This window comes from Elephas maximus, chromosome 27 (genome assembly GCF_024166365.1).
Source record: "Elephas maximus indicus isolate mEleMax1 chromosome 27, mEleMax1 primary haplotype, whole genome shotgun sequence".
In the NCBI taxonomy this organism is placed as follows: domain Eukaryota; kingdom Metazoa; phylum Chordata; class Mammalia; order Proboscidea; family Elephantidae; genus Elephas; species Elephas maximus.
The window spans coordinates 7,576,120-7,590,476 of NC_064845.1; positions in this window are offsets into that span (position 1 = coordinate 7,576,120).

Genomic DNA, 14,357 nt, shown 5'->3' on the forward strand with positions numbered 1-14,357 from the left:
GGTCTAAGTCACTTAGACACAGAGACAGTCTCCATTTGCGGCCCAGGTGCAGAGCTTCGGACAAAGGGTTGCTAGATACAACATTTCACAGCTGTCCTTCTTGTTTCCAGGAGAAGAGGTCCCAGGGTTCACTTTACAGTGCAGATCTTAGGATGACACCTTTACACACAGCACAGCTTTGCTTTGAGTCTATGAAAACACTGCATCGCTTAACGTAAATGCCACCCTTTTCCTAAATTCTCGAACTCCATCTTTTCTTTTATTTGGTGAGGTATACCCCATGGACCTTCTGGTATGCAGCGTCTCTCCTTGCAAAAACCCAGGTGGATAATCTGGCTTTGTCAGACAACAGGCTTATTCCTGCTCGCCTCGGGCTGATCGAGGCAGGACAGACAGTAGGCTTTTCAAGGGCAGGACTGTGTCTCTTCTATCACTGTGGTGCTAGCAATGATCACAGTACCTAGAACAGAAGAGATAAGCAATATCTGTTAAAGGAGGGAGTGAAAGAGTGGATGATGCATTCCCCTAGACTAGCATGAGCCAGGAAGTGTATCTAGGCCTTAGCCAACTTGGATGGATGTAGATCAGGGTTTTGGAGTTGGAGTTGTGTCTCAATCCTGATCCTGATCCTGCCACTGACTAATTACGTAAGCAGACAAGTTTCCTACCTCTGTGAGCCTGAGAATGATATTTTATTGAGTATAATTTTCTCTCTCTTGCAGGGTTGTTGTAATTGGCAGAAAAAAAAACCTAACTCTTGGAAATAAGCAAAAAAAAAAGATGGCTGGGTGTCCTTTCAGGGGCGTGCTGGCCCTTGCTAAGGGATCTTCAGGGATATCTGATGTCATGGGGTTGTCTCCTTTGGATTAACTTCCTGCCCACTGACCTTTTTACAACTCTGTAGGGGTACAAGTTAAGTTGTAGAAAACTGATTGGAATATTTCCTGTTGTTAACAACGCTAACAATTCCTGTTCGTAGCCAGGCAAATTAATTTTGTCTGGAAGAGAATATAAATCTCTCAAACCAGCTTTAACATCTCTCTGGTATCCCCATTATTAATGAGTTGAATAAAACCCTCGGCAGGTGCTCAACTCACATTTGCATGAGAGTCATGGTTTTACCTTTTGAAATTATTATTCAGCATAAAGAGTGATAGTAGATGTTAAATATTTACTCTGCCGGAGACCCTCAGGTAATAGCTACGGTTATTATTTTATCGGCAGGCTGAGACCCTAGGCAGACAGGCCACTAGATCAGCAAAGGCACAGGGGTCATTACACAGCCCAGCCTTACTGCTGAGGCCAGGGAAGGGTTGACGATGTGGGCAATTCTCTGGCTGAGTGGATAGCATGTTTGCCCTTCATCTAATGTTTCTCTTGGTTACAAGCACAGGAACCTGCCTGGGACAATGGGGGCAGCTCATGCCACAGAAGCAGGCAGAGCAGCCAGACGTGTGCCTGGACCTGATGGGACACAGCCTGGTGACAGTGCCACCAGGGCATTTTCTCTGCATCTTTCCACTCTGCCTCTGCCTGTTGGCTTGATCTCTACTCCTGCACAGTGTCCTTGTCTGCACAGCTGGAAGCATGGCTGCCAACCGCTCCCAAGCCTTCCTCCCCAAGGCTGTGACCATGGGAGAAGGATAATGTCTCTTCTCAATTCCAGTTCAAAAGATCTAATGAGCCTAAGTGGGCTGCCTGGGAAGCTCCATCTCAGATAATTCAGTTGTCACTATGTAAGAGAAAGGTATTTCCTGTGTGACCTTATGACTAGAGTCAGAGAAAGAGCAGTTCGAGGGACAAGGGGGAAAGAGCCGAGCCGAGCAAGCAGCACGTTCTTTCTGTTCCCTGTTGGGACTGACTTGGAAGGTGAAGGGCAACCTACACAGACCCAGTCAGATGGCATTGCGTTGTAGAGCTAGCAATGGCAAGAGGAGGACTAACAGTGCAAGGTGGGGATCACACACCCTGCTGAGGGCATTGCCATGAATTCACACGGAAGATATTGTACAAGTGCTTTGTCTTAGTCATCTAGTGGTGCTCTAACAGAAATACTACAAGTGGGTGGCTTTAACGAAGAGAAATTTATTCTCTCACAGTCTAGTAGGCTACAAGTCCAAATTCAGGGCGTCAGCTCCAGGGAAAGGCTTTCTCCTATGTCGGCTCTAGAGGAAGGTCCTTGTCATTAATCTTCCCCTGGTCTAGGAGCTTCTCCGAGCAAGAACCCTGGGTTCAAATAATGCACTCTGTTCCCAGTGTGCATTTCTTGGTGGTATGAGGTCTCCCCGCTCACTCCCCTTTCATCTCTTGTAATGATAAAAGGTGGTGCAGGCCACACCCCAAAAAACTCCTTTTATATTGGATCAGGGACACAACCTAAGGTGTTACAATCCCACTCCAATCCTCCTTCACATAATCTAATTTTGCCTCATTACCATAGGCAGAGATTAGGATTTATAACACCTAAGAAAATTACCATCTCAAATTGGAGGACAATCACAAAATACGGGGATCATGGCCTAAACAAGTTAACACATATTATGGGGGACACAATTCAATCCATGACAGGCCTGTAGAGTGAGTTAGATAAATGAAGTGCTCAAATAGATGTGCCGACTACCCTCTTTATGCCAGCCAGTGTGATGGCTTCCTTACTAATCTCATTTAACCCTAACAGAAGCCCACTGGGTAGGTATTATGATGTTCACTTGGCAGATAAGGAAACTGAGGCCCAAAGAGCTCGTGTAACTATGAAGTAGCAGTACCAACTGGAGACGCTCTGATCCTAAAACCTATTTGGGATGGCCCTTTGGTCTCTGCAAGCACATATTATAATACAAACTGGACATTACTGTGATCTACTGTTCTTCCTTCATCTTGAGTGGGAACTCATTCTGAGCTGGATGGCCATGCCATGATGAAAATATACAAAAAGAGAGTGGTCTGATATTTGTATGTTGTTGTTGTTGTTGGGTGCTGTTGAGTCTATTTCAACTCATAGTGACCTCATGTAACAGAGTAGAACTGCCCCATAGGGTCTTCTGGGCTGTAATTTTTATGGGAAGAGATCACCAGGTCTTCTCTTCTGCAGATAAGACCCAGGAAAGTGAACGCTCACTTACTGGGTACAGGAAGAAAGCCTCAACTAGAGTAAACTGAAATGATTAAGGAAGGAGAAGTGAAGGCTGACATTTCCATCAGGGAGATGATCTCACCTACAAGATCAGGAATGAGAAGCAGACCTTGGCTGTATATTTAAAATGATAGGGGCCCTCATGGAACATGCTGAGTGGTTTTGTTTGACAGCCTGAACCTCCAGTGGTCAGACATGCTGATGGAGAGTATAATTTGATGGTGAGGACATTCCTTACCTCTTCCTTTTCAGTTGGGGGCAAAACAGGTTGAAATGAAAACCGAAGCCCACTCTCTCCCACTTTATAATACTTTACCATTTACAAAGCACAATCTTACTTGAGCCTTACAGCAATACCATGAGGTGAGTAATGTCTTCCACCTGAGGCTCAGAGAGGTGAGTTGCCCTCACGGCAAGGAAGAGGCGAAGCCAAACGCCCTCTTGAGTCCACTGGACCACAAATGCCACTAGCCCCCATCCTTCCATCTCCCATCTCAAAATGTTCATTTGATACAATTTGTTGTAAACAGTCTATTTGATGTGAAGATTAAAAGAAAAAATCCTTTTTCTCTCTGACATCTGCCAGTTCACTAACTTTTCTCTAGCCCTTTAAAAATGAATGATGATCATAAATGTTCTTAAGGAGACTATCAGGACTCAAATACAGTCTATTGACATTGTAATAGTCCTACTTAGAGGGCTCAGTTATGCACATAAATCCGGCAAGCTTTTAGAGCCAGAAATAATTTACTGCATAATGTCTGCTAGTAAATTCAAGCATACGGTGATCCTGAATGTGTCTTGTCAGAAAGCAAACCATTCAGCTGTAAGAAGGGCAGGGTCTCTATAAATACAGACACCCACCTTTGCATCAAGATAAATCCCCACCATCACGTCCTTCCCTCTAGCTTCTAGCCTTGTGGGGAAGAGGACAGAAACCCTTTTAATTTGCTTTAATTCTCCGAGATTCACAGCCTCATTGCCATTTGGAATGGAATTCACACAAAACTGAGCTTTCTACCTGTCCAAATGTACTTGTCAAGTTTGTTTCTTTTGTCTTGTTTTGTTCATTCTATTCTCTAGGGCTGAGAATGGGATCTCTTTCCTTATTTACTGCTTTTTGGCCTTTTGCATCAGAAAGTCTTGTTTTCTTTCTTCAGTAGTTTTAACCTACAGAAATCAAATTGAAGGTTAGGGTTAATTCAAAAAGAAACATCAACATGTGGCAGCAGCTTCTTTCTGGAATTTTTCTCTTTTCTTAGACAAGAGAGTACAGAGATGCATTACAGATTTTCTGTAGAGTGTTTTTTTCTCCTTTTTAATCTTCGGGAAAACCAGTTTTTAGATCTGTGGATAAAGGCCTAGTAGTCCACTAACCCCCCTCCTTCTTTGGCAATTTGTATTAAAAAAAAAAAAAAAAAGAAAGTGTAGATCTTAGCCAGAGAATAGCTCATATTTAGAGGTTGAGAAGCACTCCAAGCAAAATAACCCACAATCGTGCCATTATCTTCTTACATGGGAGAGTAGACAGAAATCAAGTACTCCCCCGGAAGATTGTTCCAAAAAGAAAGTTATTTACAATTCTCAGTTCAATTTAACAGGTTTCTTTGAGCCAAGTTTTCCTTTACAGGAATGTTACGTTGCTTTTTTTTTTTTTCGCTCTTTTATGACTCTTGACAATGTTTTGGGTAACCTGCCTGTTTGGTCATTTGGGTTGAGCTGCTGGGAAGTTGGAACGACTATTTTGCACACCACTTAAAACTGTCATCGAAAGGGAATGGGTCAGGAACCTTCTACAGTGAGTCTGATGGTACCAACTCACAGCAAGGCCCTGGCACGTCTCTGCTCTTTTTAGGTTGCATTTTCCCTATCAGTAAAATGCTGATATTGGTTTCACCCCTCCATTTCCAAACCTCCACAGTACATCTTGGCAAATGACAAGTTGGGGAGGGGAGATGTCACAGGTGATCATGAGTGGTGACTTTGTACTGAACGTACATTGATCACATTGCCTGCATATCACCTCATCTTTGGATTTGTTTTTCTTAACATTCTGTGGTGCTTGTCTTGTGGCTTTTTGAGAGCCTAACGTTGTCGAGAAACAAATGAATATCTAGATTGTTCCTTCTGTTAGCAGTAAAAGAGCTGGCATTTGTAGTATACTCTCAGTTTACAGAAAACTTTCACAGTTGCTGTCTTATTTAATCCTCAGATACCCACTGTGATATAACTTGAGTGGTGTGCAGAAAAGACACCTGTCCTCCTATCCAAAAGGTCTGCGTAATGTCACCTGAGGAACTGAAAGATTTGAGTAACTGATGATAAGTATGTAGGTAGGCAGACATCCATCCATCCGCCCGCCCACCCATCCACCCACCCATCCATCCAATCGTCCAATCATCCATCCATCCAGCCATCCATCCACCCACCCCCCCACCCCCCACCCACCCATCCATCCACCCTCCCACCCATCCATTGATCCATCCATCCATCTTTTTGTTTCCGAACTAGAAAACCCATTCCCTAATGCAGGACACTGGAGATCTGATATACCTTTCCTTTCTTTTTTTTTCAAATTTACATTTAATAAAACTCACTGTTTTGTGGTGGACAAAAAGAGTTTTGACAAGTGCATGGAGTCGTAACCACCACAATCAAGATACAGAACAGTTCTATCACCCCCCCCTTCAAAAATCTCTCCAGTTACCCCTTTGTAGTCAAACTGTCCCTGCACCCTTAACTTCACCCCCCCTTCAAAAATTTCTCTCCAGTTACCCCTTTGTAGTCAAACCGTCCCTTCACCCTTAACTTCACCCCCCCTTCAAAAATTTCTCTCCAGTTACCCCTTTGTAGTCAAACTGTCCCTGCACCCTTAACTCTTGGCAACGACTGATCTGTTCTCTATCCCTGTAGTCTGGCCTTTTACAGAATACCATATCAATGGAATCATATAGTATTGTTTGAATCTGGCTTCTTTCACTTAGCATAATGCATCTGAGATTCATCTGTGATGCCATATATGTTAATGGCTTTTATTGCTGAGCCCATTATATGAGCGTACCACAGTGTTGTCATTATTATTTTAATCCATTCCCCACTTGAGGGACGTTTGCATTGTTTACAGGTTTTGGTGATCATGAATAAAGTAGCAGTAAACATTCACATAAAGATTTTCCGTACATAAACATAGGTTTTCATTACATTTGAATAAACACCTAGGAGTGGGATTACCAGGTCATATGTTAAGTGTATGTTTAACTTTAAAAGAAACTGCCAAAGAGTTTTCCAAAGTGGTTGTACCATTTTGCATTCTTACCAGCAGTGTACGAGAGTTCCAGTTACCTTGCATCCTCACCAGCATTTGATACTGTCAGGTTTTGTTTGTTTGTTTTTAGTCATTCTAATTTAATAGGTATGTAGTAGTAATTCAATGTAGTTTTAATTTGCATTTTCCTAATATCTGTTGCCCCACTCATCTGTCATTTTGTTGTACTGTGGGGGCTTGTGTGTTGCTGTGATGCTGGAAATTACGTCACCAGTATTCAAATACCAGCAGGGTCACCCATGGTGGACAGGTTTCAGCTGAGCTTCCAGACTAAGACAGTCTAAGAAGAAGGACCCAGCGAAAACCTTATGAATAGCAGAGAATCTTGTCTGACATAGTGCCGGAAGATAAGCCCCTCAGGTTGGAAGGCACTCCAATGCAACTGGGCCTCCTCAAAGTATGGTCGACCTTAATGACGTGGATGGAGTCAAGCTTTCTGGACCTTCGTTTACTGATGTGGAACAACTCAAAATGAGAAGAAACAGCTGAAAACATCCATTAATAATCTGAACCTAGAATCTACAAAGTATGAATCTAGGAAAATTAGGAATTGTCAAAAATGAAATGGAATGCATAAACATTGATATCCCACACGTTGTTGTTGTTAGGTTCTGTTGAGTCAGTTCCGACTCATAGCGACCCTATGCACAACAGAATGAAACACTGCCCGGTCCTGTACCATCCTTACAATCGTTGTTATGCTTGAGCTCATTGTTGCAGCCACTGTGTCAGTCCACCTCACTGAGGGTCTTCCTCTTTTCTGCTGACCCTGTACTCTGCCAAGCATGATGTCCTTCTCCAGGGACTGATCCCTCCTGACAACATGTCCAAAGTATGTAAGACGCAGTCTCACCATCCTTGCTTCTAAGGAGCATTCTGGCTGCACTTCCTCCAAGACAGATTTGTTTGTTCTTTTGGCAGTCCATGGTATATTCAATATTCTTTGCCAAGACCACAATTCAAAGGCGTCAACTCTTCTTCGGTCTTCCTTATTCATTGTCCAGCTTTCACATGCATATGCTGTGATTGAAAATACCATGGCTTGGGTCAGGTGCACCTTAGTCTTCAGGGTGAAATCTTTGCTCTTCAACACTTTGAAGAGGTCCTTTGCAGCAGATTTGCCCAATGCAACGCGTCTTTTGATTTCTTGACTGCTGCTTCCATGGCTGTTGATTGTGGATCCAAGTAAAATGAAATTCTTGATAACTTCAACCTTTTCTCCATTTATCATAATGTTGCTCATTGGTCCAGTTGTGAGGATTTTTGTTTTCTTTATGTGTAGGTGTAATCTATACTGAAGGATGTGGTCTCTGATCTTCATTAGTAAGTGCTTCAAGTCCTCTTCACTTTCAGCAAGCAAGGTTGTGTCATCTGCATAACGCAGGTTGTTAATGAGTCTTCCTCCAATCCTGATGCCCCGTTCTTCTTCATACAGTCCAGCTTCTCGTAGTATTTGTTCAGCATAAAGATTAAATAGGTATGGTGAAAGAATACAACCCTGACCCACACCTTTCCTGACTTTAAACCAATCAGTATCCCCTTGTTCTGTCGGAACAACTGCCTCTTGATCTATGTAAAGGTTCCTCATGAGCACAATTAAGTGCTCTGGAATTCCCATTCTTCACAGTGTTTTCCATAGTTTGTTATGATCCTTTGCATAGTCAACAAAACACAGGTAAACATCCTTCTGGTATTCTCTGCTTTCAGCCAGGATCCATCTGACATCAGCAATGATACCCCTGGTTCCACGTCCTCTTCTGAAATTGGCCTGAATTTCTGGCAGTTCCCTGTTGATATACTGCTGCAGCCGTTTTTGAATGATCTTCAGGAAAATATTACTTGCATGTGATATTAATGATAAACTGTTCTATAATTTCCACATTCGGGAATAGGCATAAATATGGATCTCTTCCAGAATAGGCATAAATATGGATCTCTTCCAGTCAGTTGGCCAGGAAGCTGTCTTCCGTATTTCTTGGCATAGATGAGGGAGCACCTCCAGCGCTGCATCTGTTTGTTGAAACATCTCAATTGATATTGCATCAATTCCTGGAGCCTTGTTTTTCGCCAATGCCTTCAGAAGAGCTTGGACTTCTTCCTTCAGTACCATCGGTTCCTGATCATATGCCACCTCTTGAAAGGTTGAATATCGACTAATTCTTTTCGGTATAATGACTCTGTGTATTCCTTCCATCTTCTTTTGATGCTTCCTGCGTCATTTAATATTTTCCCTATGGAATCCTTTACTATTGCAACTCGAGGCTTGAATTTTTTCTTCAGTTCTTTCAGCTTGAGAAATGCCAAGCGTGTTCTTCCCTTTTGGTTTTCCATCTCCAGCTCTTTGCCCATGTCATTATAATACTTTATTTTGTCTTCTCAAGAGGCCCTTTGAAATCTTCTGTTCAGTTCTTTTACTTCTTCAATTCTTCCTTTTGCTTTAGCTGATCGACGCTCAAGAGCAAGTTTCAGAGTCTCCTCTGCCATCCATCTTGTTTTTTTCTTTCTTTCCTGTCTTTTCAGTGACCTCTTGCTTTCTTCATGGATGATGTCCTTGATGTCATTCCACAACTCGTCTGGTCTTCGGTCACTAGTGTTCAATGCGTCAAATCTATTCTTCAGATCGTCTCTAAATTCAGGTGGGATATACTCAAGGTCATATTTTGGCTCTCGTGGACTTGTTCTGATTTTCTTCAGTTTCAGCTTGAACTTGCATGTGAGCAATTGATGGTCTGTTCCACAGTCGGCCCCTGCCCTTGTTCTGACTGATGATATTGAGCTTTTCCATCGTCTCTTTCCACAGATGTAGTCAATTTGATTTCTGTGTGTTCCATCTGACGAGGTCCATGTGTATAGTTGCCGTTTATGTTGGTGAAAGAAGGTATTTGCAACGAAGAAGTCGTTGGTCTTGCAAAATTCTATTATTCGATCTCTGGCATTGTTTCTATCACCAAGGCCATATCTTCCAACTACTGATCCTTCTTCTTTGTTTCCAACTTTCGCATTCCAATTGCCGGTAATTATCAATGCATCTTGACTGCATGTTCGATCAATTTCAGACTGCAGCAGCTAACAAAAATCTTCTATTTCTTTATCTTTGGCCCTAGTGGTTGGTGCGTAATCCTACGCATTAGTGAGCTGAAATGGACTGGTATTGGCCATTTTGAATCAGGCAATCATATGGTCTACTATGCTGGGAATGACAACTTGAAGAGGAATGGCGCATTCATCGTCAAAAAGAACATTTCAAGATCTATCCCGAAGTACAACTCTGTCAGTCATAGGATAATATCCATATGCCTACAAAGAAGACCAGTTAATACGACAATATTCAAATTTACACACCAACCATTAAGAGCAGAGATGAAGATATTGAAATTTTTATCAGCTTCTGAAGTCTGAAATTGATTGAACATGCAATCACAAGATGCGTTGATAATGACTGGTGATTGGAATGTGAAAGCTAGAAACAAAGAAGAAGGATTGGTAGTTGGAAAATATGGCCTTGGTGACAGAAATGATGCCGGAGATTGCATGACTGAATTTTGCAAGACCAACAACTTCTTCATTGCAAATACCTTCTTTCACCAACATAAACAGTGACTATACACATGGGCCTCACATATGGGATACACGGGAATCAAACTGACTACATCTGTGGAAAGAGATGATGGAAAAGCTCAATATCATCAGTTGGAACAAGGCCAGGGGCTGACTGCAGATCAGACCATCAATTGCTTATATGCAAGTTCAAGCTGAAATTGAAGAAAATTAAAACAAGTCCACAAGAGCCAAAGTACGACCTTGGGTATATTCCACCTGAATTCAGAGACCATCTCAAGAATAGATTTGACATGTTGAACACCAAAGACCAAAGACCAGGTGAGTTGTGGAATAACATCAAGAACATCATCCATGAAGAAAGCAAGAGGTCATTAAAAAAACAGGAGAGAAAGAAAAGACCTAAATGGATGTCAGAACAGACTATAAAACTTGCTCTTGAATGTTGAGTAGCTAAGCAAAAGGAAAAAATGAAGTAAAAGAGCTGAACAGAAGAGTTCAAAGGGTGGCTTGAGAAGACAAACTGTTATGATAACATGTGCAAAGAGCTGGAGATAGAAAACTAAAAGGGATGAACATGCTCAGCATTTCTCAAGCTTAAAGAACTGAGGAAAAATTCAAGCCTCGAGTTGCAATAGTGAAGGATTCTATCAGGAAAATATTAAATGATGCAGGAAGCATCAAAAGAAGATGGAAGGAATACACAGAGTTACTATAGCAAAAAGAATTGGTCAACGTTCAACCATTTCAGGAGGTAACATGTGATCAGGAACTGATGGTACTGAAGGAAGGAGTCCAAGCTGCACCAAAGACATTGGTGAAACACAAGGCTCCAGGAATTGATGGAATACCAATTGAGATATTTGAACAATCAGATGCAATGCTGCAAGCGCTCACTCATCTATGCCAAGAAATTTGGAAGACAGCTACCTGGCCAACCCGGTGGAAGAGATCCATATTTATGCCTATTTTCAAGAAAGGTGATCCAAATGAATGCGGAAACTATGAAAAATATCATTAATATCACATGCAAGCCAGATTTTGCTGGAGATCATTCAAAAGCGGTTTCAACAGTACATCAACAGGGAACTGTCAAAAACTCAAGCTGGATTCAGAAGAGGACATGAAATCAGGGATATCATTGCTGATATCAGATGGATCCTGGCTGAAAGCAGAGAATACCAGAAAGATGTTTACCTGTGTTTTACTGACTATGCTAAGGCATTCGACTGTGTGGACCAAAACAAATTATGGATAACATTGCAGAGAATGGGAATTCCGGAACACTTAATTGTGCTCATGAAGAATGTGTTCATGGATCAAGAGGCAGTCATTTGAACAGAACAGGGGATACTGCATGGTTTAAAGTCAGGAAAGGTGTGGGTCAGGGTTGTATCCTTTCACCATACCTATTCAATGTATATGCTAAGCAAATAATCCAAAAAGCTGGACTATATGAAGAAGAACGGGGCATCAGGATTGGAGGAAAACTCATTAAGAAGCTGTGTTATGCAGATGACACAACCTTCCTTGCTGAAAGTGAAGAGGACTTGAAGCACTTACTGATGAAGATCAAAGACTACAGCCTTTAGTACGGATTACACCTCAGCATAAAGAAAACAAAAATCCTTGCTACTGGGCCAATAAGCAACATCATGATAAACAGAGAAAAGATTAAAGTTGTCAAGGATTTCATTTTAACTTGGTTCCACGATCAACACCCTTAAACAGCAGTCAAGAAAACAAAAGATGCATTGCATTGGGAAAACTGGCTGCAAAAGACCTGTCTAAAGTGTTGAAAAGCAAAACTGTCACCTTGAGGACTAAGGTGTGCCTGATATAAGCCATGGTGTTTTCAATTGCCTCATATGTATGAGAAAGCTGGACGACAGATACGGAAGACCGAAGAATTGACACCTTCGAATTGTGGTACTGGCGAAGAATATTGAATATACCATGGACTGCCAAAAGAATGAACAAATCTGTCTTGGAAGAAGTACAACCAGGATGTTCCTTAGAAGCAAGGATGGCGAGAGTACATCTCACATACTTTGGACATGTTATCTATCAGGAGGGATCAGTCACTAGGGAAGGACATCATCCTTGGTAAACTAGAGGGTCAGCGAAAAAGAGGAAGATCCTCAATGACAAGGATTGACACAGGGGCTGCAACAACGGGCAGAAGCATAGCAACAATTATGAGGATGGCACAGGACCGGGCAGTGTTTCATTCTGTTGTGCATGGGTTTGCCGTGAGTAGAAATCAACTCAATGGCACCTAAGAACAATGAACAACAATATCTGTTCGGAGTCCTGGTGACGCAGTGGTTAAGTGCTTGGCTGATAGCCAAAAGGCTAGCAGTTCGAATTCACCCACTGCTCCTTGGAAACCCCATGAAGCAGTTCTACTCTGTATTATAGGGTCGCTGTGAGTCTGAATCGACTTGATGGCAACTGATTTTTTTTTTTTTTAATGTCTAAGGATGTTGAACATCTCTTCATGTGCTTATTTGCCATCTGTGTATCTTACTTGGCAAAATGCCTCTTTAAATTTTTTACCATTTTAAAAATAAAGTTGTTAATCAATGCCCATAGAAGCAGTAGCCAAGAAACCAAAAGACATATTGCATTGGGCAAATCTGTGAAAAATCTCTTTAAAGTGTTAAAAAAAAAAAAAAAAAGTGACTTTGAGGATTAAGGCGCACTTGACCCAAGCCATGATATTTTCAATTGCCTCATATGCATGTGAACGCTGGACAATGAATAAGAAAGACTGAAGACGAATTGACGCACTTGAATTATGGTGATGGTGAAGAATATTGAATATACCATGGGCTACCAGAAGAAGGAACAAATCTGTCTTGGAAAAAGTACAGCCAGAATGCTTCTTAGAAGCAAGGATGGCAAGACTCTATTTTACTTGCTTTGGACACGTTATCAGGAGGGACCAGTCCCTGGAGAAGGACATCATCTTGGTAAAGCAGACGGTGAGTGAGAAAGAAGACGACCCTGAACAAGATGAATTGACATGGTGGCTGCAGCAATGGGCTCAAACATACCTATTATTGTGAGGATGGCACAGGACTGGGCAATGTTTCATTCTGTTACACATGGGGTGGCTAGGAGTTGGAACCAACTTGATGGCATCTAACAATGTTTTTTATTGATGTGTTTTCAGAGTTTTAAAAAACATATATATATTCTGGAGACAAATTATTTGCAATTAGTTGATTTGCAAATAATTTTATCCAATATGCGTCCTGTCTTTTCATTCTCTTATGAGTCTTTTGCAGAGCAAAAATTTTAAAATTTGGCAATTCTAATTTGTCACTTTTTAAAAATGGATGATGCTTTTCGTGCAGTGCCCAAGAGCTCTTTCCCTAACCCAAGTTCGGAAAGATTTCTCCTTTGTTTTAGTCTAAAAGTTTGCATTGCATGTTTCACGTTTTGGTTTATGATCCATTTGGAATTCATTTTTGTACAAGTTGTGAGGAATGGGTCAAAGTCTACTTTTTTTGGCATACTGATGTCCCATTTTGTGAACATCATTTATTGAAAAGATCATCCAAGTGTAATCAGAAGAGGCGTGCAGGAGGGCCAGAGTCAGAGGAGGACCTGTGTCCTGGAAGCAGAGGTCTGAGTGACGTCATTGCTGGAGGGGGCCATGAGCCAAGGAATGCAGGCAGCCTCTAGAAGCCTGAAAAGGAAGGGATTCTCCCCTCCTAGAGCTTTCAAGGGGCACAAGCCCGTCAACACCTTGATTTTAGCCCTTAAGCCCTCTTTTCAGACTTCAGACCACCAGAACTGTAAGATAAGAAATTTGTGTTGTTATAAAAACCCCCTTAAAACCCATTGTTGTGGAGTCGACTTCCACTCATAGTGACCTTTTAGGAAAGAGTAGAACTGCTCCACAGGGTTTCCAAGGAGCGGGTGGTGGATTCCAACTGCCGACCTTTTGGTTAGCACTTAGTGGTAGTTTTTTATACCAGCAATAGGCAAGTGAGGCGCCTAGGTAAAAAATTTAAGGCAGTACCTGCATGAAGCTGAGGGTTCGCCTGCCTCAATCCTGTCCCGGCTCTGGTGTCCATTGCGCGTTTATCAGCATTCTCACGCTCGCAGCGAGATTACCTGCGAGAGCGATTCGCAGCAGAAGCCGAGGGCCTCGGTGCCCGGTACCTACTCTGCCCAGGAGGCTGATTTCCAGGTTCCTGCCTACGTGTGTCTGGCCCACACTCGTGCGCAGAAGAGAAGGGCAGTGCTCTTGGGCTGTGCTGGGTCGGCCCGGTCCATATCCGGGCGGATGGGGTGGGTGGGGCCGCCCCCCTCCGGGTCCCGAGGTGG